Here is a 25,213-nt window from a genome sequence, read left to right as displayed (position 1 = left end):
CTTCTGGTACGACAAAGCACTGTTCCGCACGTGTTGGCCATCTTGGAGAGGGAAAGGGGACGAAAAGGCTATTCGAGGCTATTCGATCTCTAGTCGCTTCCAGAAAGCATGATCACTAGAAACCCTTCGTTCTTCATTTGTCCTTATCATTCAACTCTGATTTAGCTACCCTTCGTCAACTCCATCTACTTTAACTTTCCTGCTTTTCTTTCTCTTTGAAGCTCCAAATTCTTGGCCAAATAGAACATCGAACTCCCCAGTGGTCACCAGCTCCAGTTCGAGGTCAAGAAGCACTCTGTCAAAGACGTACCCGACACTAAGTTTCGTAAGGTCTCAATATCGAAGAAGATTTCATACGCTCTTTGTCAACGGTGACGACCTGACGCAAATCCTGTCTCGATTTGAAGAAAATTCTTCAAGCGGCTTTGAATTCACGGTGAGTCATCTGGCCCTCTGTAGAAGTTTATTTGCAATTCTCTATTTCTCTCTTTTTTTCCGTTCAATATATATGGTCTAGAATGAAGTAACTAATTCTACTACATACATGTTAGCATTTAACCAGCCAAAAATATCATAATAAAATAATTTAGTTTGCCAATTAAGAGCTCTTTGTTCTTCTAGATATGCCTATTATCTCCCTTCAAAATCATATTTCGATCAGTTTTCTCTGATGATTAGTTAGTTATTAGTTTATGCACTTTTTAACTGCAGAGGATATCTATAAGACTATAACACAATACTTTAATGATATTGATCTTTTTTTCCTTATGAAAGATAAAGGTCATGACTGGTGTGAATATCGGTGAGAGTGATCGGAGTTTGTCACCGTGTGAATGATCCCAGTGGCGCTGGTTTTCAATTCTGGTGATTTCTAGAGTTTTACGGTGTGTAATGTTTAGGGATGTGGTTTGGGTTTGTGGGCAAGTAATTTTTAACTTGAATTTATTTCTTTTTTTTTTCTCAGATTTGTTTGACGGCATGATTTTTTCTCAGATTTCTTTTGAATTTATATTTTATTTTATTTTATTTTCAAGCCTTGAATTTTGTAGGGACTGTTTCATTTTTAGAGAGGTAGTTTGACCCCATTGAAGATTTTTTTCTTAGCAGCTTCAAATCAACCTCTCTCCTCTCAGTCGGTCATCTGCTCTGTTTCTTTCACAGGTATATCTATTGATACAATTATGTACATACATATAATCGATTTCTGCTATAATTTTACGTCTATAGATTGAAAATTTGATTTTTTTTTATTTGGGTTTCTAAAGTTCCGAGGACGAGTTCGTCGCGGCCAAAGTTGATACTTTTGATTCCAAAGTTGCCTCCTTTATATCTCACAAAGCAATGCTGCAATTCTCATAAGATATATTTACAAAAAAAAAAAAATTATTGATTTTTACTAGTAATTTTAATATTTTTTTTCTTGATTTTCTTATGAAATTTGGATTTTTGTGTTTTGGATTTGACTAAAATTCTTGAATTTTATCAGTAAATTTGTGTTTCTTTCTCAATTTTTTATGAAATTTTCAATTTTGACTAATGGGGTTTTGTTAAAATTTTGTATTTCTCTTATGAGTAATGCAAAGTGGTTGTGCTTCATGTTGTAGTAACCTCGGGTTCGTAATTGACTTGATCTTTCATTGTTCAGATATGTTATCTTTGATGTTTGAATTTTTAGTGTTCAATATTTAAGAACCATTTATGAAATTTTTAATTCCTGGACTGAATTAATATTCAATATTTTGCACTTCCCTACTGATTGTTGAATCTTTGATGTTCTATTCCAGGTGAACATTTAACAGATTTATCATGGAAAAGTTAACAAAATAATTTTGTTGAATGTTCTAATTCAGTTGGACTGCTTTCTAGTTAGCCTACTTGAGCATTTTCATTTCTTACGCTGAAAGAGCTCTTAAGGTAATCTACTTGCATCTCTTCTTATTAAGGTACCTTTTACAACTCTGCATTACTAACTATTTGTTGTTCTTTAAAATGTTTATTGTAGATGAGAATGTTGACATTGTTAATTAATTGCAGTTTTTGTTCTATTGGTGTCCATTGTCTTTGTCAGCTTAAGTTCTTGGACTACAATGGGAGGCAATTATTCGTTGGATACTTGAGTACTGCTTCACTAATTTTCATGTATGTTTGCCATTGATTGTCATCATAACTTTGTGTCAAATGATCCTCATTCAAATTGTTCTTAGATGGTTGAATTTGTTCTCACTCATGCCCTTTTTTTCTTCAAAATTTGGTGATCTAAACAAAATCCGTTGAGTTCATGCCATTTAATCTTTTCTTTGCAACTTTCTTAGTGAGTTTCTCATTCACTGGATATGGAGTGTTCAAGGTGAACCTTTTTCTCTATGTAAGTACTATATTTCCTTCAATCCAAAATTTCAGCAGTTATATAATCTCGCACATCATAGCACCTATTTGTCATTCTCATTTCTTGGTCCAAATTGCATCTTAAAATGTGGTTGAATGTCCTTCACATCAAGCACCAATCAACCATATCACACTTGCATTGCATAATCATTAAGTTCATTTCTTCAATATTTTGGATGCAGATGCCAAATGGTATTAAGGAACAATTTTAGCCTTTATACAGTTAGTTATATTCTTCTGAAGAAGACGCAGAAGAAGAACCATTGATAGTTGCACATCTATGTTGCAGAGATTTGATTCAAATTGGTGGATTTGGGTAAGAAACTAAGAAACCCTAACATTTCTTTCGGTTTTAAGAGTTGAAATGGACATGCATGTGTTTATCATTATGAGATATAAGGGGTTGAGGAATTTTGAGAGTGGTGGCTAGCTAAGGAAATAGAGAAGGGATAATTCATTTAGTTTTGGGATCCAGAATTTATTGCAAAGTTGAATTCTCATGATTTTTTTGTTGTTCTAATATCTTTTGTTCATGTATTTGAATGCACTATTTTTATTCTTGCTAATTTATCTGAACCCCAGTTCAATTTGCTGGAATTCATCAAAGAGTATTGGGTCTAATCATTTCCCTTTAATTTTTCAAGTTGTTTTTTTTCATTTCTATAGGGGTGTTGCAGGTGTCCATGCCATATTCATAAGGAAAAAGAACCATTTTTCTGGATATATTGAAACGTGTAAGAACCATTTTTTTGGATAAATTGAAACATGTAAGAAATTGTTCTCTACTAACATATTAGGGTTTAATTTCTCCACTAACATGTAAGAAATTATGTTACATGTTTAGTTTCTTTTAGTTGTACTATATAGATAGATGTGTATGTATTAGTATTCAATTTATCCCCATTCTCGTATGGTGTTTACTAAACTATTGTTGCACAATCTCTGATGGTTCCATTGTTGGGCAAAAATTTTAGATTAAATTTAATTACAAAATAAAAAAAACTAGATCACTACACAGACTATTATGTTGTTTGCATATTTAGTTGTTTTGTAACTTAGTTGATTTGGGTTTATGTAGTTTTTTTTTTTTTTCATCTTGGAGCCACTGGCTTGCAAGTTTTCGAGTGTTAAAAAGTGAATATCTATTTCAATTTCTTATTTTCTACCTCAAATGTTATAAATCTGAATTAGCCTAATAATCTTTAACCATTAGATAATACAATTTACATAATTTTTAACCATTAGATCACAGGACTTGGCATTTACAGTTATATGATTTCTAATTGTTTGTATAAATTTCTTTTCATCCCCAGTGAGACGATCTCATGGCATAGTTTAGCAAATATTCACTATATCATGACAAATTGCTTCTTTGCACACATTTATTAATTAAAATTTATATACTGCAATGTTAGAAATATAATTATCCATCCAATTTATAATCCCCAACAACACGCGGACATCACTATCTAGTTAATATCTAAAACTTAAAACAAATGAAAATTGAACTATAAAAATACAAAGTGAAAATGGTTGGACTTTAGCAACTTGTAAATATTAGGCAATGCGATTTCAAAGGAGATCGAACTATGGTTGGACTTAAATAACTAACAAATCACATATTAAGCTACGGAGAAAATGGTTATGTATTCCATTTTCTTACACACAAAAAAAAATTCTGGTTTATTAGATTTTTTTTTTTTTTGTCATTTTGAGTGACGTGGGATAAAGTTCCTAATATACTCCTAAATTTAACAAAAAAAAATGATGGCTTTAATGAAAATGATCAATGGTACAACACATTGTAGAGTTCGAAGACTAAAAAACTAATATGAGAGTTTAGATACCAAAATTAAACTAGGAGTAACGTTCAGAAACCATTGGTACAATTAAGTGTTTCTTAAGAATAATCAAATGGTTGAAAATCGAATGGAATTGTAAAATAAATTGGTTCGGCTGTAGTTTTGAGTTTTTATTTTAGATGTATCTTCTTACTGGTTGAAATAAAAATGGTTTTTTTTTTTTTTTTTGAAGCGAAGGTACGATATTCATTAAGTAAATTAGAATTCGTACAGATTGAGGATAGTGCGCATAATGGGCCTTGATAAAACCTTGCTGGAGATTTTAACCTAGTCAAAGGAAAAAAATGTCTTGCACAACAAGAAAACTATCCTCAAATGAACAATGGAAAAGAATTACAACCCCTCCTCTAGAAGTATATCTTAGATCAAATCTAGAGGCTCCTCAAACCACATAACCTCATGAGCACTATTAATTCCTAACCGAGCAAGCTGATAGGCTGCTGAGTTCCCTTCTCGTTGAATATGACTAACCACCGAATCGACCACTCCATGAGAAGGCATCCCAGATCACTGATTATAGGACCTAAGGCAGAGTTGTCGTCCCCACTCCCCTGTGTGGAAGCCAACACCAACGCAGAGTATCCATCGAATTGAATTTTCCCCTCCACTGTACAAATGGTGCCCACCAATATTGCAGCTCTACGAGCTACAAAGAATTCAGCATGCAATGCAGAGTTTGCCCTCTCAATAGGCCCAACAGCAGCGACAAGACACTCCCTCAAATGATTTCGAATCACCACCCCAAAACCTCCCCGGTTACTTCTATTGTTCCAAGCTCCATCGAAGTTGCACTTAACCCATCCCTCCGCAGGTCTCCCCCACTTCTGATGCTCTCGGCTTGCCTTCCTCGCCATTGGCTTGTGCCACTTATGAAATACCTACATCCAACCCTCGGTACGAAGCATAATTTCAAGCGGCGGTAACTAGATAAGAATGTTGAATTTAATGTTAGTGAAATTTTGAAGATTGACGACATGTTGAATTTTGGCTAACAATATTGTAAAAAAAAGGGAAAAGAAAGAAAAACTATTATAATGTCATTGGTTTGGTCGCAATTTTTTTGTGAAATCAATTTAACCTGAACAATGCCCGGCCCTAACGTATATGATTATAAGTGCTTGAAAATTCCTGCATACATTCATGGTCATGTGAGACCCACGTGATTTAACTTGTCAAGACTTTATGTAATTTTCAAAAAGAGATTGAGTCATTTACAATTTTCAAATCTTTAACAATTGAAATCACTATTTTATGGTAATTATACAAAATTACTTTAATTATGAGTCGAATCACAATTTCATATTTCATGTTTTAAAAATTACAAATATTTAGTACTACGATTTAGTGGTATTCCTCTTCAGTTGCAAGTAAGAGATCTTAAGTTCGATTCTCACCGAAAGTGAATTTGAACCACATTATTGCTAGCTCATTGTGAGGCTAAACTCATCCCCTCCCTCTTAGTGCAGATAATATCAATGTCATACCTCATCTTACGAATTTGTTGTAATGTCAGATCCTCCGTCATTTTTTCTATTAATCGTCCCCACCTCCTCTTCTGGACCCCAAACCCGATTGATCCCGCTGTCCCTTCGACCCCAACTCCAGCGCAGCCACCTCCATCGATTTCAAGATCTCCAAAGCCCTACAGCAACGATCAATCCCTAGTGTCGTTGCCAAAGATGATGCTAGCTCTGAATTCGAATCTAAACCCGAATCCGACAAACAAGTTTGTTTCTTGTTGATTTTACTGAAATTTTTCATTCAATCAATTCATTATATATAATTTAATAAATTAAGTGTTGTTGGTTATGGTAGTTTAGGAAGATAAGAAGATTATTGCCATTGCCCAAGATGTCCCCAGTGTCGTTGCCCAAGATGATGCTCGCCTAATTGTATGTGCAAAGACTGACGAACACGCCACCACGTGTTCAAAATAGAAAGGAAAGAAAAAGATGGATGCACGGGGATTTGCTAGTGGTGGTGGCAGAGGTGTCAAAGGGGCATAGCAACAGATTACACCCAGTTTGTGAAATTCCGGGATTTGATTTGTTTGACCAAATTACAAAATTGGGGAATGAAATGGTAAAATAATAGGTAGTGAATAATTTGGGTTGAAGAGCAGCAATGAGAGAGGGTGGTGATTGGCGGGTGAGGGCAGCGGTGGGGGAGTGGGTTCTGGTTTTGGTGGTGAATGAGGGTTGGGCGAGACGGGTGAACTAGGGAAGAAGGGTGAGGTTGATGAGTTTGTAGGGTGGGTTCCATATTTTTTTTATAAAAATATTCAAATGATTTTATTTTAAATTTTTTAATCTTTAATTAATTTTTTAATTTAGTTGGGCTTGGAAGTGGGTCCCACCTCAAACCACGTCATCATTAAATAAAAAAATTAACAGAAAAACTGACAGAGATATGACATTTCAACAAATTCGTAAAATGAGGTATGACATTGTAATTTTTAAAACATGAGGTATGAAATTAGAGTTCGACTTATAGTTAAGGTAATTTCATGTAATTTATCCCTCTTTTATTTACCATATAGGCCTTTATTATTTACATACATGGTAGGTGTACAATCCACTTTTAGAAAAATATCAAACCACACTTTTGTATCCTTGTTTTTGTTTTCTTGCTCAATTTTTATTTTTTATTTTTTGGTCAAAGGCATCATTCATTGCTTATTAACACATATACAAAACGAATGCCCAATCACAAAGGAAGCACAAAGCAAAATATCAACCTCCAAGACATTAGAGGAAAAATTCCAATCCATCACCAAGATTGGAGCCCAAAGCTCTACACACCCTCTCATAGATCTTCGACAAAACACAGTGCATGTGGGTCAAGAGGTGATGGATCCAACAGAAGAAGGGGAAAGGATGTAGGATGGAGGAAACAAAGGGATGAGAAAGCCATAATGGAAAGGAAGAAAATTAATTGTTTGAAGACATGTAATTGAACAAATAGTGCGGAGAATAGGAGAAGGAAAGTTGAAATTGGGGCCTTTCTGATCTATGACGAAGGAGTTGAGGTTTGGGGTCGGAGAAAATTTGGTAGAAGAATAGGAGGAAAATTAGGCTAATAAACACACAGAGAAAGGAAATCGAAAGGAAACCGGGGTTGCCACCAACCCTTGCTTAGCAAGGGCTGGTAGCTGATTGATTTTTTGAATCTGTAAACTCACATAGGCGGTAAGAATAGCTCTCAATAGAAGAGAAGGTTGAATATGTTTTCTTGCTCAATTTAGGTCCAACAAGAAGCTCAAGTCTTAAACTGTATTTAACCTTAAATCGGAGCGGGTCTTACTTTAGGAGTGCGACTTGTGTCAAACCAAAATTGAGTTGCATTGTGGTATGATTGGGTTTAGATTCTAGAAATGGGCTCTGCATTTGTCACATTAATAATTTATTCGTGTTCACGATGAGATGCAATGGTCACTTATAATGTTAACATTTTAATACTTTAGGCAGTAATGTATAAAAATTGAAAGATTGTATTTACTTCATAGGTATATTTTGTACTAAGGATAGTAAAGGTTAACTGCAACTGTTTAATTAATTGGTGATTTGTCTTGTTTTTTTTTTTTTTTTTTTTTTTTTTTTTTTTTTTTGTGTCTTTTATATCCTTCAATGTAGAGGAATTTTTTATTTTTAGCATGATTTGCTTTCTAGTTGTTCATTTTAAAGTTCCATTTGAGATTACTTGTAGAAAATTAAGTGCGCTTCATGACAATTAAATGCGTTGCTAACAATATAATCAAACTCATTTACATCAGGTAAACGAAAAGCGTCTATAGTTTCTCCTCAAAGCAAAGAAGAAAAAGTGCTTACATTTGGTCAAATTTCACTTAGAGTACCATTTATCCAGCACATTGACATTTTCCCCCTTTATTTTTAGCATGATTTGCTTTCTAGTTGTTCATTTTAAAGTTCCATTTGAGATTACTTCTAGAAAATTAATTGTGCTTCATGACAATTAAATGCGTTGGTAACAATTAAGTGCGCTTCATAATTTTTTCGTCTACAGTTTCTCCTGAAAAGGAAAAAGAAAAAGTGCTTACATTTGGTCAAATTTCACTTATAGTACCATTTATGCAGCACATTGACATTTTCCCCCCTTATTTATTCAATTAAAACCTCAATTGATTATTCAACACTTGCAGAAAAGCGAAAAACCAGTGATCAACTAACGTAGTAGAGCGGATCAGGCAACTTGAAGGTCCGGTTGCCGACACTTGTCCCCAATATATCGCTCCATTGATCGCCCATGTTCCCAATTATTCTGAATCCACTTTTCTCAAGCTTCTCCCTCTCTGCTGATTTATACTCGTATGATGTCTTACCAGAATAAGTTGGTCCCCTGCAACCAAAAATGTTACTTAAATTTAGACAGCAATAAAAACAATACAATAAAATGTAGTTTTGCTATGAATCATTTGTCAATAGATATGTAGGGTTATGACGGAGGAATGAGAATATGAGGTAGAGAATCCTCGAATTTGGATAAGGAGGACCAGAAGAGCGCTTGATTTCTAACACTAGCCCTCCTCGAAACTGCAATAAAGCAACAAAAATGTATGTTTGCTAGGAACCATTTGGAGGACCACAAATACATTTAGGTTGATTTTTTCCATGAAAAGTTAAATAATAGGCAAGATATAAGTTAAAGTAGGTCAAGATGTATACACGCGGAAATAGAAAAAATTAGGGTTGAACCACTATCCGTCAAGTGTTAAGTTAACTCGTTGGTAGATGCTTACTTTAAGACAAGCTTCTCCCAAGTGCGATATCCGACATTTCTGAGATTGGTGATTGTGACACTTCTCTGATCTTCTTCTCTACCTGTTATGAACACGACCTTGACTCCAAGTTTCAACAATTTCTTGTACAGCTGAAGACTCTCGGGGCTCTGCCTTCCAACACCCATTCATTGAATGCAGTGGTATTGAATGGCTTCGTCCTGAAAATATTAATTCCCAAAAATTCTATTTAAACTATGAGTGCTAATTAAACCCTACCAAACAACAACAAACTTCTTCATTAATTAATTCATCACGTGATGTTCCAATAATCTACATTATCTAAAAAGATTGTATTTCTAAGATCTCTCAATTATTGTTTTGCTTTTTAGCAAAATTTCCATTTGGATGATCAACTTCTTTGATGTATTGCTACTTTATTTTTAGGATAAATTACATAGTAGCCCCTCAGGTTTGAGGTCTATTACAACCTCATATAACAACTTTAAAACATTTCACTTTCATACCTCCAGTACCATTTTATTTCAAAATAACACATCCGTTAGATTTTCCATCCATTAGTCTGTTAAATGCTGACGTGGCTGCCACATTTGTGCTGATGTGGCTGCCAAATGTGTGCCGTGGCAAAAAAAAAAAAAAAAATTTAATTTTTTTTATAAAAAACCTAAATCTTCTAAATAAATTATAAAACCAAAAAAAAAAAAATCAAAATAAAAAACCATACAAACCCAGAAACCCCCCGACCCACTTCTCCATGTCCTCCCTCTTCACCCTCCCATCCCATATCCCCGCAACACCCCCCCAACCACCAAAAACAAACCCAGATCTTTTTTCCCCCACCCCCCACCTCACAGAAACTTCATTCCTCTTCCTCACCCCCTCCTCCTCCTCTCTTCTCCCTCATATTCATCTTCTTCCCACTGCAACCCAGCCCACCCCACCCCCACCTTCCCCGAGCGCACCCGCACCCACCCCATTTCCCCGCAACCCCTCTCTCCTCTCTCTCTACACACAGAGCTATCAACCAACAACAATGGGAATCTCAGTCCCCAGCTTTTTCAAAGAACGAAAGTTCCCTTTCATTTTCACACTCTTACTCCCACTCGCTTGCATCACCATCCTCCTCTTCACCAAGACCACCACCAACGCCCATTACCCTCTCTTCTTCTACTCCGATCTCCAGACCTCCCCCTCCTCCTCCCAACCCATCTCTCCTCCCGCACCCTTCAACCCTGCTGGAGAGCCACCCCAAGGGGACGAACTCGTTTGGGAGGAACCCATTTTCCCTGTTTTTGGGATTCCCAATTGGAACCTCTGTACGGGTCTGGTGGCCGTCGATTACATTCCGTGCTTGGACAATTCCGAGGCGATCAAGGCGTTGAAGTCGCGCCGGCATATGGAGCACCGCGAGCGGCATTACCCCCAAGCGCCCCCGCGGTGCCGGTTCCGTGGCCTCAGAGCAGGGACATGGTGAGATTTGTACTTTGGTAAGATTTGTTTCTGGTTTTTCTCAAATGGGTTTTGTTGATTTGATTCAAAAAGGTGGGTGATTTGGTTTGTTCTTGGATTTTCTCAAAAGGGTTTGTTGATTTGAATGAAGAAGATGGGTGATTCCATTCGTTGTTGGATTTGATACTTGAAGCAGTTGGCTTTGAATTTAATTTTCCGAGAAAAAAAAATCATGATTTTCCTTTATGGGAAAGTGTTTGTGGAAGTGTGAAGTGGTTGTTGGCTTATTCTGTTTACTTTCACTCAATAATGTATTGGTGATGTTCTCTGTTTCTAGATATGGTATGACAATGTTCCTCACCCGAAGCTCGTCGAGTACAAGAAGGACCAAAACTGGATGAAGAATTCCGATGACTATCTTCATCTTCATCTTCTTCCCCCGCAACCCAGAAAAAAAAATACACCCCTTCAGTTCGTCTTCCCCCCTTCCTCCTCCCCTCTCTTCTCCCCTATCTTCATCTTCTTCCCCCGACCCCTACCTGCAACCTAGAAAAAAAAAAAAAAACCCAGATCCCGTCCTCCATCGTCGGGTTCGTGAGGTGAAAATGAGAGGAATGGGTGTGGATTTAAGTAGTGGGGTGTGTAGAGGAGGGAATAGGGTGGGTGCGGGTGCGCTCGGGGAAGGTGGGGGTGGGGTGGGCTGGGTTGCAGTGGGAAGAAGATGAATATGAGGGAGAAGAGAGGAGGAGGAGGGGGTGAGGAAGAGGAATGAAGTTTCTGTGAGGTGGGGGGTGGGGGAAAAAAGATCTGGGTTTGTTTTTGGTGGTTGGGGGGGTGTTGCGGGGATATGGGATGGGAGGGTGAAGAGGGAGGAGATGGAGAAGTGGGTTAGGGGGTTTCTGGGTTTGTATGGTTTTTTATTTTGATTTTTTTTTTTTGGTTTTATAATTTATTTAGAAGATTTAGGTTTTTTCTAAAAAAAATTAAAAAATTATTTTTTTTGCCACCACAAGTACATAACATCATATTTACCACATCAATTCCATCACGGGCATCAACAGTTCGTGGTAGAAACTATTTCATTACCACGGTCGAGTGTAGCTCATGGTAGATAACATTAATCCACCACGGTCAAGTTCTGGCCCGTTGTTAAAAGTGAATAATTTACAACGGTTTTTATTCCCATAATGGAATATCAAAACCACCACGCGATATGCTCGTAGTGGTTACTTCAAACGACCACACACCACCTTTTGACAATTCACCACGCCCTTGGCCCGTGGTGGATGTTTTTTTGTTTTTTTTTTAATATTTTGAAAGATATTAAAATCTAAAATCCCAATTATTTTCCCCTCACGTGAAACTGGACGAAAACCCTAAAAAGAAACCGTCAATCCTTTTTTATCGTCCTCTATCTCCCCCACCTTCCCATATCCCTCCACTCCTCTGCACCAACCCACCAAACCCTCATCTCTTCTCCTCATCGACTCGTCATCCATCCACCCTTCCCCCTCATCTTCGAATCGTCATAAATCGCCAAGATCAACGGCATCAGCGTCCGGGCCTTCTTCCAGTGGTGGTCGATCACGGGAATCCGGTCGAGCGGCGACAACTTGGTGTTCGAGGTCGGCATGGTCTCCGCCAAGTACCCCTCTAAGAACTTCGATGAAAGCCCTGTTTGCGAGGGTCGGCACTCCTATTCTTAGCAGGTTTTAATTTAAATTAATTCAATTTTCGTTCAGATTTTGAGCTGGTTAATTTGGGAGCTAGGGTTTTGAATTTGTGATTTGTATATGCATGATTGCGATTGGGGTATGTAGCCATCGGCTGGAATGCTTTTTGAATTTGTGGTTGTTGAATTGAAAACTATTTGTTCAGATTTTGATGACTTGCCCATGAAGTTTACGTTCTGCTTTACTCTATTTATACACGTGCATATATATATATATATACACACACACACAGAGCACGAACCAGTTATATATAAGGAAAAAAGATATGCAGTAGTAATACTTCGATCAATTGAAACTGCAAATTCGACTATACTAGTGTAAACATTGTAAAGAAAATGCTTGTTCACTTTTTTTTTTTATATAATATTGATTGCTAAGAAGATGGTTTCTATGTGTCTTTTTGTATGAATTTCTCTACCTTTTTCACAAAAAAAATTTCACCATAAAGTCCCCAGCATGTATTGTTTGCATCTCCACTAACCATTCTCTAATCCCAGTTGTTTCAATATGTATTCTTTTGCTCGGCCAATTTCCTTCTTTGTGGCTCCATCGGCGGCAGAGCAAATTTCTGTTTTGTTATTAGATAATTAAATTATTTTTGTTTTGTGAGGCCATTCCTGTGTACAAATTAATATATTAAGACATAGCAGATGTTGATAATTCAACTATTTTTGTTTTGTTATTAGATACAATGTGATAGAAGAAGTGCACGAGAAGCTGACGATGCTTCTAGACAAGCTTCCAAAGCTAGTTCCCAAGTATACGAGAACAAGTACTAAATAGTTAGCTTATGAAACTTATGATATTTTGATATAAGTTGTTCGAATTTTGTGTCTTCCATGTTCGATTGTCACAGAGAAGTAGTCCAAACATAGAAAGAGACAGCATTAAGAGAAAAGAAAGGTCTAAAGCCACTTCTCAGGTAGTAACACACGCTTGATAATAATTGTTAAATAGTTTCATAACTTAATCATTTGAAATTGATGTTCTTATTTGGTTTCTTTATGCTAGTTAAACCTGTTGGTATTTTACGAGGGTCTTCATGCAAGTTACTAAATTGGCTCGGAAATAGACAAGTTGTTGCAACTGGAGAAATAGAATCAACAAATCCTGAGGTGAAAGTTCATCACATGGTGCTTGATCCTGATTGATGGAAAGTTTGGGTAAGAGTGGAGAATATATCTTTGTACCGCCCTACAAGTGAATTTCGTGTCGTGGAGGATGCTATATCTAGTACAATTGCCTGGCCATCAAAGTACGTCTGAGTTGGAGAGTAATTTTAGTTCGTACTTAGACTAGAAAATGGTACTTTGGCACTACATGGATAGTATTTTATGACTTCCGTTGTTTATGTATTCATTAGGCACTACATGGATAGTACTTTATGACTTTTGTTGTTTATGTATTCATTTGGAAACTCAAGTATTTTTAAATTATGTTATAATATTATCAAGTATTTTTTTATGTAATTATTATATTGTAGTAAATATGCAATTTTGTTGATTATTCTGTACTAAAATATATAAATAAATAAATCAATATATATATATATATTTGTTAAATATTTTTTTTTTAATTTTGGAAAATAATTTATAACGGGCATTAGATGTGGTCAATTAGTAATCGACAACGGTCATAGCATGTGGTGTTAGATCTCAATCTACCACGGGTACAATCCGTGGTTATATTGCATTTGACAACGGACATAGCCTGTGGTAGAAACTGAGACTTTTTATCACATCCAGAATACTAACGGGCACAGTGTCCGTGGTAGATTGCAATTTATCACGGGTATTCACCGTGATAGATGAGCTTTTTTCTTCTAGCGTGGCACACATTTGGCAGCCACATCAGCACAAATGTGGCAGTCACGTCAGCATTTAACAGACTAATGGATGGAAAATCTAACGGAGGTGTTATTTTGAAATAAAATGGTACTGGAGGTATGAAAGTGAAATGTTTTAAAGTTGTTGTATGAGGTTGTAATAGACCTCAAACCTGAGGGGCTACTATGTAATTTACCCTTATTTTTATATTATGCGTTGGGTCATGTGCATCCTCATGCTTTATATTTAATAAAATCTTTGAAATCTATTTGTTAGTTAGAAGATATTTTTTAGAGTAACCGGTACACGATGTGGTACATCACGTGTTACTGTACAAATGGTGAGATATGTGTGTTAAAAAATTAATAACTTAAAAAATAAAATTTTCCACCACTTATATAATATAACACATGATGTACCACTTGTATTTTCGTCACAATAAAAAAGTTCTCGTTAGTTAGACTAGCTAGAGCTTAGGTACCACATTATTGGTCACATTATTAACATATAAGTGAGTTCATACAATATTTTTTAGTAGAGTTATACTGCTAGTAAGTTAAACAGTTAATTGTTATGAGAAATGAGAGAATCAGTGGTAGTCGAATCCGCATTAAGATATATAAGTACGATTGTTTTCCGCCGATGTCATACACTATTATTCTTTTATTAATCAAACGATTTGCGGTATATAAACTTCATTATTCGTTTATCTATCAAACAAGCATTATGCAATCCTGGGGTCCTCCTTACAGAAAAAAAATAAAGCAAAACCCGGCCGTGAAGGGTCCTTATTATTGTTTATTTCAACATTAATAAAATAGTGAATACTATCATGAAGGCGATAAAAATAATATATCATTGGTTACTACAAGTTTTTGTTGAAAATTTTTATTATAATTTAATATTTGACAATTTGAATGTATTATATAAACGTTAAAGAAATTACTTGCGTGAAAGAAAATTAATATCACGATTTTGGTAATATTTACTCAATTAGCAACTTACCCGAATCCTTGACGAGCAAAATACGGTAGATTAGAGAGTGTGGTTTCATCTATATCAAAGACCCAAACGTTCTTGCCATCCTTTTTAAGATTGAGGCTCTTGGCATAGAGCCAAGCCACATCAGTGACCAATTTTGAGTCCTTCCTGTACTGGTGCCCAAGCATGTAGTGCCCAACGTAGCTTCCACATTGTGCCGGAACAGTCTTCCAGTTGATAATGTTCCCAACTTCCACCGCCAAACGCCAACTCAGGCAAGACAGGCCGGGAACGCTGCTGCCACCCGCCCCGGATTTCGGCCTGAGGAGATGGATTTGGTGGTTTATAAGTGGCTCATAAGCTTGAGTTGTTGAGAAAAATATGGCAAGAAAGAAGAGTAATACTCCTGGCAATCTTTCCATGGTATGTGAGGACTTTGGTGAGTGGAGACTACGTTGCATTAGATTGATAAGTTTCCTTCTTGAAATAGGGTTTAATCAAGACATTGACCTTTGGTTTTAGGGATAATTACGTCGGTGCCCCTTAGTTATGCTGGTGTACAATAAGTGAAAATTGGAGGAATATTAGTGCTTGAACTTTTCCACTTAATTGGTGTCATCTAAAAGGAATATTGCTTCAACTTTATAATTCAATACTCATAAATTTCTAGTTTTGGGATCAAACTCCAATTCCAATAAAATTCAGGAATCACAATGGTTAAGATGCACAAGACCCCGAGTTGTTTTTGAAATTAATTATAAGGATAAGTTTTTTTTTTTTTTTTTTTTATGATGTAAAGATATATTTACACTAAAAGATGGGAGAATAAATTAGTATTAAACTCGCTATTTATGAAATTTGAAAATAGGTGTCGCAAATTAATGTGGTCCTTCTATCACAATTTTGTTAAAATTTTCATTAAGTGCTAATGTGGCACATAAATTAGTCCCATATGTCCTATTTTCTCACAAATGGTCCTTGAAATTAACCCACAACATCAAAGTGGTCCCTGAAATTAACCTGTGACATCAAAGTGGTCCCTGAATTTGAAAATCGATTAATGTAGTCCCTCAAATAAGTGTCCCAAATCAATGTAGTCATTCTGGCACAATTCTATCAAAAATTTTGTTATGTGCTAATGTGACACATAATTGGATCACACAAGCCTAATTAAATTTAAAAAAAAATTACAAATAAGTTTAATAATTTAATTGTTAATAAAAAATTGTAAACCCAAAATCCCATTCGTACAATCACCTCTAATCACAGTCTACATTCTTCTACCTCCTTCGCTGTCTATTCTCTAAAATAAAATCCCAACACATCCAACTTTAAACACTTCGACACCCTTCACCGAATTGAACCTGGATCGAGATCAACTTTGGTGACGGCTTGGCTAATTGGCAACAACTTATGGGACATGACTGTTAGCATTTAGGGGATCATCATCCTCATAACTTTAATCTTGGGGAGCTTGTTCGGCGCTTCCATGTGGTCTGGTGACTCAAAAAACGACGATGTCTGCATTGAGATAATGAGGTTATAACCAAGGTGCGTCTATTGTTGGTTGAAAACTTTTTCAAACCCCATCTTAGACCTTGGTTAAGCCTTGTGCATTTGAGAATTTATGGAATGGATCTCTCTTAGGAGTAGGTCCTATTACAAAAAAAAAATTCTATTGTGCAAAAAAGTATTCAGACAACTTTTTTAATTAATTATTATACTCACATCAGCACATAACAAAAAATTTACATAATTGTGGCAGAAGCATCATATTGATTTGCAACACCTACTTTCAAGGACTACATTCATCGATTTCAATTTTAGGGACCAGCTTGATGGTGTCAGTCAATTTCAGGGACCATCTTGATGGTGTGAGTCAATTTCGAGGACCATTTGTGATAACACCCGTAAATCTTATGGGACCCATTTATGGGCCACATCAGCACTTAATGGATTTTTTAACAGAATTGTGACAAAAATACCACATTGATTTGCGACACATATTTTCAGGGATTATATTGATTGATTTTCAATTTCAGGGACCATCTTGATGATGATGGTCAATTACAGGGACCATTTATGATAAAAACGCATCTATGAAATATGAATACTACATCAAGGGGTAGATATTGATATAATATTAATGCTGATATGGGCGCTTTGGATGGAGCATAATAGGTTGGTCTGGGAGGGGACATTTGCTGAGCCTTTAGAGGTACTGCAACGGGCGTTGTGTTGGCTTTAGAAGTTCCAAGAGGCTAATTGCAGCCCTAGCCATGTTAAGGAGCCGCAAGCATATAGGTGGATGATACCTAGTGAAGGGTGGTTTAAATTAAATGTAGATGGCGCGGCAAAGTTGGAGGTCAAGAATGGTGGCGGGGGAGGAGTACTTCGTGGTGATGGAGGCTTGTTTCGAGCAACGGGTGTGTGGAGGTTCCAAGGGATCTACTCCGTGAAATAGGTGGAGCTATTAGCAATAAGAGCTAGGTTGTAGCTTGCTATTCACACTGGATGTAGTTTGGTCCAGTTTGAAATTGTCTTGGTGAAAGCAGTTGAAGCTTGCAAAGGAGGAACTATAGATTACTCACAAGTCTTGGTTTTATTACTTCTGATATTAGGGAGTTGATGACTAAGTTTGTTAAGTGCTCAATAGCGTATATTCCTCATCATGGTAATTGTGTGGCACACCACCTTGCCAATTGACAAAATTTTGTTATAATTATTAGCCATTGTTATCTGTTATTCTGTTGATTGGTTATAACTGCCATTTGGATTGTTAGAGAGTTAGTTACAAAGGGGTAGTTTTGTAATAGTCCATGTATGCTGAGAGGCTATATAACACAATGTAAACACTTGTAATAGTTTTAGATAGAATAATACAAAGAATTCAGAAACTCTCCGTCTCTTAAGCTTCTGTTCTTCTTATTCATTTTCTCATAGCTATATTTCTCAGAGTTAATATGGTATCATCGCCGGTTTGGTTCGTCGCCGTGCCGATCCTTGGTATTTTTTCCGCTGCTCTGGAAGATTGAAGCTGTTGTGTACAAGTTCGAAGGGCTCGAGTGCGATTCTGAAGGTTACGGAAGGCTATTGAAGTTGGGTGTGTTCCTCGATTGTTGAGCTTGATTCAGGTGATATTTTTCTTTCGGTGATTGGAGCTAATTTTGATCATGGGTATTGGTTTTTTGTTTTTTGAGATTCTTGAAGACAGTGTTCGGTGTAAAGTTTGAGAAATTTTACTGATTGATTGTATAGTCAAATGTTCATAAGGTTGTGATGCAGAAATACTTGTGCAGTTAGCATATTTGAGAAAGTTTCATTATTTCTTGTTCGTTTTGGAAAGTTTCAATCTTTCTTGGTAAAGAGTTTCAGTCTCTTCGAACAGTGGTATTTTTCTTGTGAATTTTGGGAAAGAGTTTCAGTCTCTTCGAACAGTGGTATTTTTCTTGTGCATTTTGGGAAGTATCGATCTTTCTTGATCAAGAGTTTCAGTCTCTTTGAAGTCTTGCAGTCTGTTTCAATTGCAATGAGTGTTAATTTCTTCCTGTTCATTACATAATTGGAATTGTGTGTCTTTGTGATCTGTGTTAAGATGACTAATCCGACTGTTAAAGTAGAAAATTTGTTGGGGATGCTTACTATCAGATTGAAGGATGATAATTTTGTCAAATGGGCATTTCAGTTTAAAGCTGTGTTAAAGAGGTATAAATTGTTTGGTCATTTTGATGGCACTGATGTGTGTCCCCCGAAGTTTGTTTTGACTACTGATCTTGGAGTTACTGAAGAAGTTACTAAAGCGTATATTGATTGGGAGTCAACTGATATGGCTTTGTTAAGTCTTTTGCTTGCCACATTGTCTGATGAAGCGATGGAGTATGTTCTTGGCTGCAAGAATGCTCATGAGGCTTGGGTGAATCTTGTCGATAGGTTTGCCTCTGTATCAAAATCACGAGTGAATCATCTAAAGACTGAATTGCATACTATACAAAAGGGAACTGACTCAATTGATAAGTATTTGCTGAGATTGAAAAATATTAGAGAGCAGTTAAGTGCTGCAGGGGAGTATGTCTCGGACAATGATGTTATAATTGCAGGATTGGCTGGGTTACCAAAAGAATATGCAATAATCAGAACGGTTATTCTTGCTAGAGAGTCATCAATTACTCTCAAAGAGTTCAGAGCACAACTTCTTGGTGCTGAAAAGGAAATTGATGGTGAAATCAATGTGTTGTCTCAAAGTTTGTCAGCCTTGTATGTGAAAGGGACTGGTACAAATCCCGGATCTTCAATGGTCAATGGTTCTTCTTCTAATCCACAGAATCATAGTTACATTTATGGTTCTACTGGTGGTGTTTTGTCACGGGTTCCTTTTAATGGGACATTGCAGTATCCATTGTCATCACAGTTTCAACCTAATATGCAGTCCTCTCAGTTCTATTCTACACAACAACCTCCTGACGGATTTTATCCTCCTGTACCATATGGTTTTGGTTTCTTTGGAAATTCTGGTTCTCATTCAGATACAAGAAATCAAAGTTCAAATTCTGGGTTTAGACCTTTCAATGGCTCGAATTCCAAGGGTCAACACAATTATAGGTCCAATAATGGTTACAAGGGGAAGAGTTTCAATTCTGGAGGATATAGGCAGAACTCCAATAACAGTGGTTGGTCGGGCAATACAGACATAAGGATGAATGTAGTAATTGAATGTCAAATCTGCAACAAACGAGGTCATACAGCAGTAAATTGTTTTCACATGAACAACACCAATTCAACTCCTGGTTTTTTGATCGAGTGCCAAATTTGTGGGAAGAAGGGTCATGTTGCTCTTAACTGTCATCACAGAAGCAACTACTCGTATCAAAGTCAATCTCCTCCATCTTCCATAACTGCTATGAATGCACAACAATCATCTCAGTTTATGCCTACAGATTCATGGATCGTGGATTCTGGTGCTTCTCATCACATGACTGCTGATGTTCATGGCTTGGCACAGGTTGCTCCATATGAAGGCAATGAGACAATTACTATTGGTAATGGTTCTAGTATATCAATAAAAAAATACTGGTTCTACTACTCTTCATACGAAGGATCATTCCTTATTACTCACTCATGTTTTACATGTTCCAAAGATTGCTCGAAGTTTGTTATCTGTTAAACAAATATATGCTGATAACAACAGTTGGTTTATTTGTGATGAGTCCAACTTCTTTTTACAGGACAAGAAGACAAATGAGGTCCTGTATCACGGAAAGAGTAGGCCCAAGGAGTTGTTTCAGATTCCAGTGTTTCACAATGCTAAAGGGGTGCAGTCTACATTTCCCACTACAACAGCTTTGCTTGGACAATTGGTGAAGTCAAATATGTGGCATCAAAGATTGGGTCACCCTACAAATGAAGTACTTTCTTGTATGTTAAGAAAGTGTAGTAGAGCATATAAACCAGATGATATGAAGAGTGTTTGTGCATCATGTATACAGGGCAAAATGTCTAGATTGCCATTTCCTGAGAGAAATGAAAAGTGTCTGTCTCCGTTTGATAAGATTCACTCTGATGTTTGGGGACCGTCTCCTATAAAGTCTGTTGATGGTTATAGGTATTATGTACTGTTTACTGATGAATATACAAGATACACTTGGGTATTTCCAATGAGTAATAAATCTGATGTCTTCTCTATTTTTGTAAAGTTTTATCAGTTTGTATTCAATCAGTATGGAACAACAATCAAGTGTGTACAAACTGATGGGGGTGGAGAGTACATTAGTAGTGCTTTTACAAAGTTTTTGAATAATAGAGGGATTGTTCAGATGCTGTCATGTCCATATACTCCTCAGCAAAATGGAATTGCTGAGAGAAAACACCGGCATATAATTGAAACTTCAATTACATTACTCACTAATGCTGGTTTACCATTGGAGTTTTGGTATTTTGCTTGTGCTCACTCAGTATTTCTTATCAACCGAATGCCATGTAAATCTCTGTCTATGGTATCTCCTTATACTCTGCTCTACAAGACACTTCCTGACTTAACATCTTTGAAGACATTTGGAACTGCTGTGTTTCCTTGGCTTAGGCCTTATAATTCTAATAAGCTTCAACCAAGATCAACATTATGTGTTTTTCTCGGGTACTCTTCAGGATACAAAGGTGTCATATGTTATGATCTAGTGTCCAAGAAATGCATTATTTCTCGACATGTCTTACACGATGAGATGATGTTCCCTGGTAAACACAGGTTACAGAAACAAGTTCATGCACAGGTTGATAATCCACAGGCTACATATTCTCCAATTTTGGTTCATGTTCCTGTTACTCATACTCCTAGTCCTCCTGAAGTTACTCAGATATACAGTGGGAATGATGGAATTGCTTCGTCTTCAGTTGATCAATCTGAGACATTAAGTTCAACCTCAGGACATTCGCACAGTCACAGTACATCGGGCCATACTCTTTCCATAACAAGTGATACATCTTCTTTGCTTCCTGTCTTTAGTCCCGACCAACTTCAGGTGATACTTCCACTCTCTTCAAATTCTTCTCCATCAGGTATAGGACATACAACCACAACTACTCATGTGCGTCAAAGTTCTACAATTCAGACAAGGCTACAAACCGGTGCACTTTCCAGAAAAAATTATGCAGCATATTTAGCAACTGTTCCTGAGATTGCTTCTTTGGGGGTTATGGATGACTTTTCCAGCGGGTTTTCATTCTTAGCTGATATAGCTGATATAGAGGAGCCTAAAAATTTTAAAATTGCTAGTGTCAAGGCTGAATGGCAAAGAGCTATGCAGGATGAGTTTGATGCTTTAAAGGCACAAGGAACTTGGTGTTTAGTTCCTTCTCCAGTTGACAGAAGTATAGTGGGAAGCAAATGGGTATACAAAATTAAGAAGAACCCTGATGGATCAATTTCTAGGTATAAGGCTCGGCTAGTTGCACAAGGGTATAGCCAAGAGCAAGGTTTGGACTATTTTGAAACGTTTAGTCCGGTGGTAAGACATACCACTGTCAGAATGATTTTAGCCTTAGCAGTTCAATTTGGTTGGTGTTTGAGGCAACTAGATGTTAAAAACGCCTTCTTACATGGAGAGTTAGAAGAGCAAGTCTATATGAAGCAGCCTCAGGGGTTTGTTGACTCACAACATCCAAACCATGTTTGCAGATTACTAAAGTCGCTTTATGGTTTGAAACAAGCTCCACGCGCTTGGAATTCAAAGTTTACTAGCTATCTTCCTACTTTGGGGTTTGTTACATCCTTATCCGATACCAGTTTGTTTGTCAAAGAAGATCATGGGGATGTTATTCTACTCCTATTATATGTTGATGACATAATTGTGACTGGTTCTAATGCTTCAAAGATTCAATCAATGATTACAAGCCTTGCTGCAGTATTTGATCTTAAAGATATGGGAAAACTTACCTATTTTCTTGGTCTTCATATCCAGTACAATCAGGATGGATCTATATTCATTAACCAGTCTAAATATGCACGAGATTTGTTGAAAAGGGCTGGTATGGAACATTGTAAACCTACATCTACACCCTATAAACCTCATACTCAGTTGCTTGAATCTGAAGGCATACCAATGACAGATCCTTCTCTCTATCGAAGCTTGGTGGGAGCTTTACAGTACTTAACCTTCTCTAGATCTGATATAGCTTATGCAGCGAATATGGTGTGTCAGTTTATGCAAAGTCCAACAGATTCACACTTTCATTTGGTCAAGAGAATTCTGAGGTATTTACAAGGTACTCTCACTTGTGGTTTGAACTATACTAAAAGTGAAGATATCTCTATAGCTGCCTATTCAGATTCAGACTGGGCAGCAGATATTAATACTAGGAGATCAATTACCGGATATGTGGTATACTTAGGCTCTAATCCTATCTCATGGCAGTCCAAAAAGCAATCCACTGTCTCGAGAAGCTCAACCGAAGCAGAATATAAGGCAATAGCTCACTGTGCAGCTGATGTTTGTTGGATTAGATCAGTGCTTAGAGATCTACATCAGTGTCTTCCCTCACCTCCTTCTCTTTATTGTGACAACTTGTCCGCACTTGCTCTATGTTCGAATCCTGTTTTTCATTCTAAGATCAAACATCTCGATACTGATTATCACTTTGTGAGGGAGAAAGTACAAAAAGGTGATCTGCGTGTTCAATACATTTCTACAGAAGAGCAAGTTGCTGATGTCCTAACTAAAGGATTACATAGTCCTGTTTTTGTGAAGCATTGTCACAACTTGAGCCTAGGATCCCAATCTGCAATTTCCAGTACTTCAGTCCCGAGTTAATTCCCTTGTACAATGGCACAGAGTTGTGTTTTGTCTTTCCAAACTGTGCTAGATGAAACCTAGCATAGTTTGAGGGGGGAGTATTAGCCATTGTTATCTGTTATTCTGTTGATTGGTTATAACTGCCATTTGGATTGTTAGAGAGTTAGTTACAAAGGGGTAGTTTTGTAATAGTCCATGTATGCTGAGAGGCTATATAACACAATGTAAACACTTGTAATAGTTTTAGATAGAATAATACAAAGAATTCAGAAACTCTCCGTCTCTTAAGCTTCTGTTCTTCTTATTCATTTTCTCATAGCTATATTTCTCAGAGTTAATAATAATAACCATAAACTTAAAATGTGCCCGTGATGTGCTCTTTTTTTTAATATTTTTCAAATGTGTGCGTGGTCCTGCACACTGGCCTTTATAGGTGCACGTGGTCCTAGGGCGTTGGGCCCTATGTTTTTCAAATTTGTGAAGATAAATGCTAATGAGATAGCTGCCACTTAGTACTACAGTCTAATAATATTTCTCTTCACTTGTAAGTGAGAGGTCTTAGGTTCGATTCTCACCAAAAGTGAATTTGTATCATATTATTGCTAACCCATTATGAAGCTAAGCCCACTTCCCCTCCCCCCTTAATGTAGATAATATCGTTTGTTAAAAAAAATGCTAAGGAGCTATTTCCAAAGTGGGATTCTCTATGAACTCTTTGCTATCCATGTTTTTTACACAATATTTTATAATATTCGCATGAGATTTGATGGTAAATTGTGAGGTGACTGGGAGTTATAGAGAGCCTCACTTTGAAAGAGTCTTCTTAACATTTCTCTTTTGTGAGTCTCTTTTTCATTAACGTTCCCACGTTTCACATTTTTCACATCAATGTTACAATATTAACGGTGTTTTCTGTTGGCCACCTAGTACAACGGTTTAGTGGTATTCCTCTTCACTTGTAAGCGAGAGGTCTTAAGTTCGATTCTCACCAAAGACGAGTTTGAACCACATTATTATTAACTCATTATAAGGCTAAACTAATCACTTCCCTCTTAATATAGATAATATTATTTGTTAAAATAAATGCAGTTTTCTGTTTTATTTCAATTATTTGACCTACTCATGCAAGAAAAGTTGAAAGCAACCAAACAGAAAACTTCAAAAGGCAAAAGGACTTACAAGTAATAACGTAATAATATATTTCCATGTGCAAAACGTAACATAAATAGTAATAATATATGTTGTTGTTTACTTACCCAAGAAAGATATCACTGTTGGTTGGCATATGTTTTTTTGAAAATAATAATTGGTTGGCATATGCTTTTTTGAAAATAATATTCGTAAATTATTTAATTCTCCAAATGCCATTCCATTTTTGCTATCGCCCCAAACTTTAGTGTATACTCATCATATATCTAATTATTTGTTAGGTGTTCGTTTATTTAATCTTAGTAAATTTTTTTAAAATTTTTAAAAGTAACATTTAATGTGAAAACTAGTAAGGTAAAATAACACATGATAAATTATTAGATGTATAGTGATCATACATTATAGTTACAGTGGTGAGCAAAAATGCTCCCGAAGAAAGTGGCAAGAATTGCATAGTTGTAAAAGATTTAGTAGAAAATTAATAAAAATATTGCATATATTTTCAGAATAAAAAGAAAAAATTGCATACAATAAGATACATCATTACAAAAAATGGAGTTTTAACGAAAGGCCCACGGTAATGTTCACTTTAACGAAAAACCACATTTTTACACTAAAAAGTCAAACCTGGTACTATTCATTTTACCCTTTATTTTGTCCTTATCATTCAAATTCAAAGTTTTCAAGTCAGTTTCATTAGTTTTCCTTACAAAAAAGACTAAAGTAAAATAAAAATGAAGAGGTAATTACTTCCAAATAAATATAGATGTAGGAATTTACTAATTTCCAT

The 25,213-nt window shown here is 36.4% G+C and overlaps 2 long non-coding RNA genes and 1 pseudogene across 2 annotated transcripts; 2 read left to right on the top strand and 1 right to left on the bottom strand.

Annotated features, from left to right (window-relative positions):
- The first annotated feature begins 315 nt into the window (after nt 1-315).
- Nucleotides 316-1,375, top strand: LOC139187990 (uncharacterized). Its single transcript, XR_011571044.1, has 3 exons — nt 316-436; nt 1,108-1,161; nt 1,266-1,375. It is a non-coding gene; the product is annotated as an uncharacterized lncRNA (long non-coding RNA).
- Nucleotides 1,376-8,228: 6,853 nt separating this feature from the next.
- On the bottom strand, nt 8,229-15,463 carry LOC139187986 (acid phosphatase 1-like; annotated as a pseudogene).
- On the top strand, nt 12,876-13,654 carry LOC139187988 (uncharacterized). Its single transcript, XR_011571042.1, has 2 exons — nt 12,876-13,107; nt 13,197-13,654. It is a non-coding gene; the product is annotated as an uncharacterized lncRNA (long non-coding RNA).
- Nucleotides 15,464-25,213: the final 9,750 nt, after the last annotated feature.

This window comes from Malus domestica, chromosome 09 (genome assembly GCF_042453785.1).
Source record: "Malus domestica chromosome 09, GDT2T_hap1".
NCBI classification, from domain to species: Eukaryota; Viridiplantae; Streptophyta; class Magnoliopsida; order Rosales; family Rosaceae; genus Malus; species Malus domestica.
Note: the sequence above shows the minus strand (reverse complement) of the source record. Positions and strands in the feature narration are given on the sequence as shown.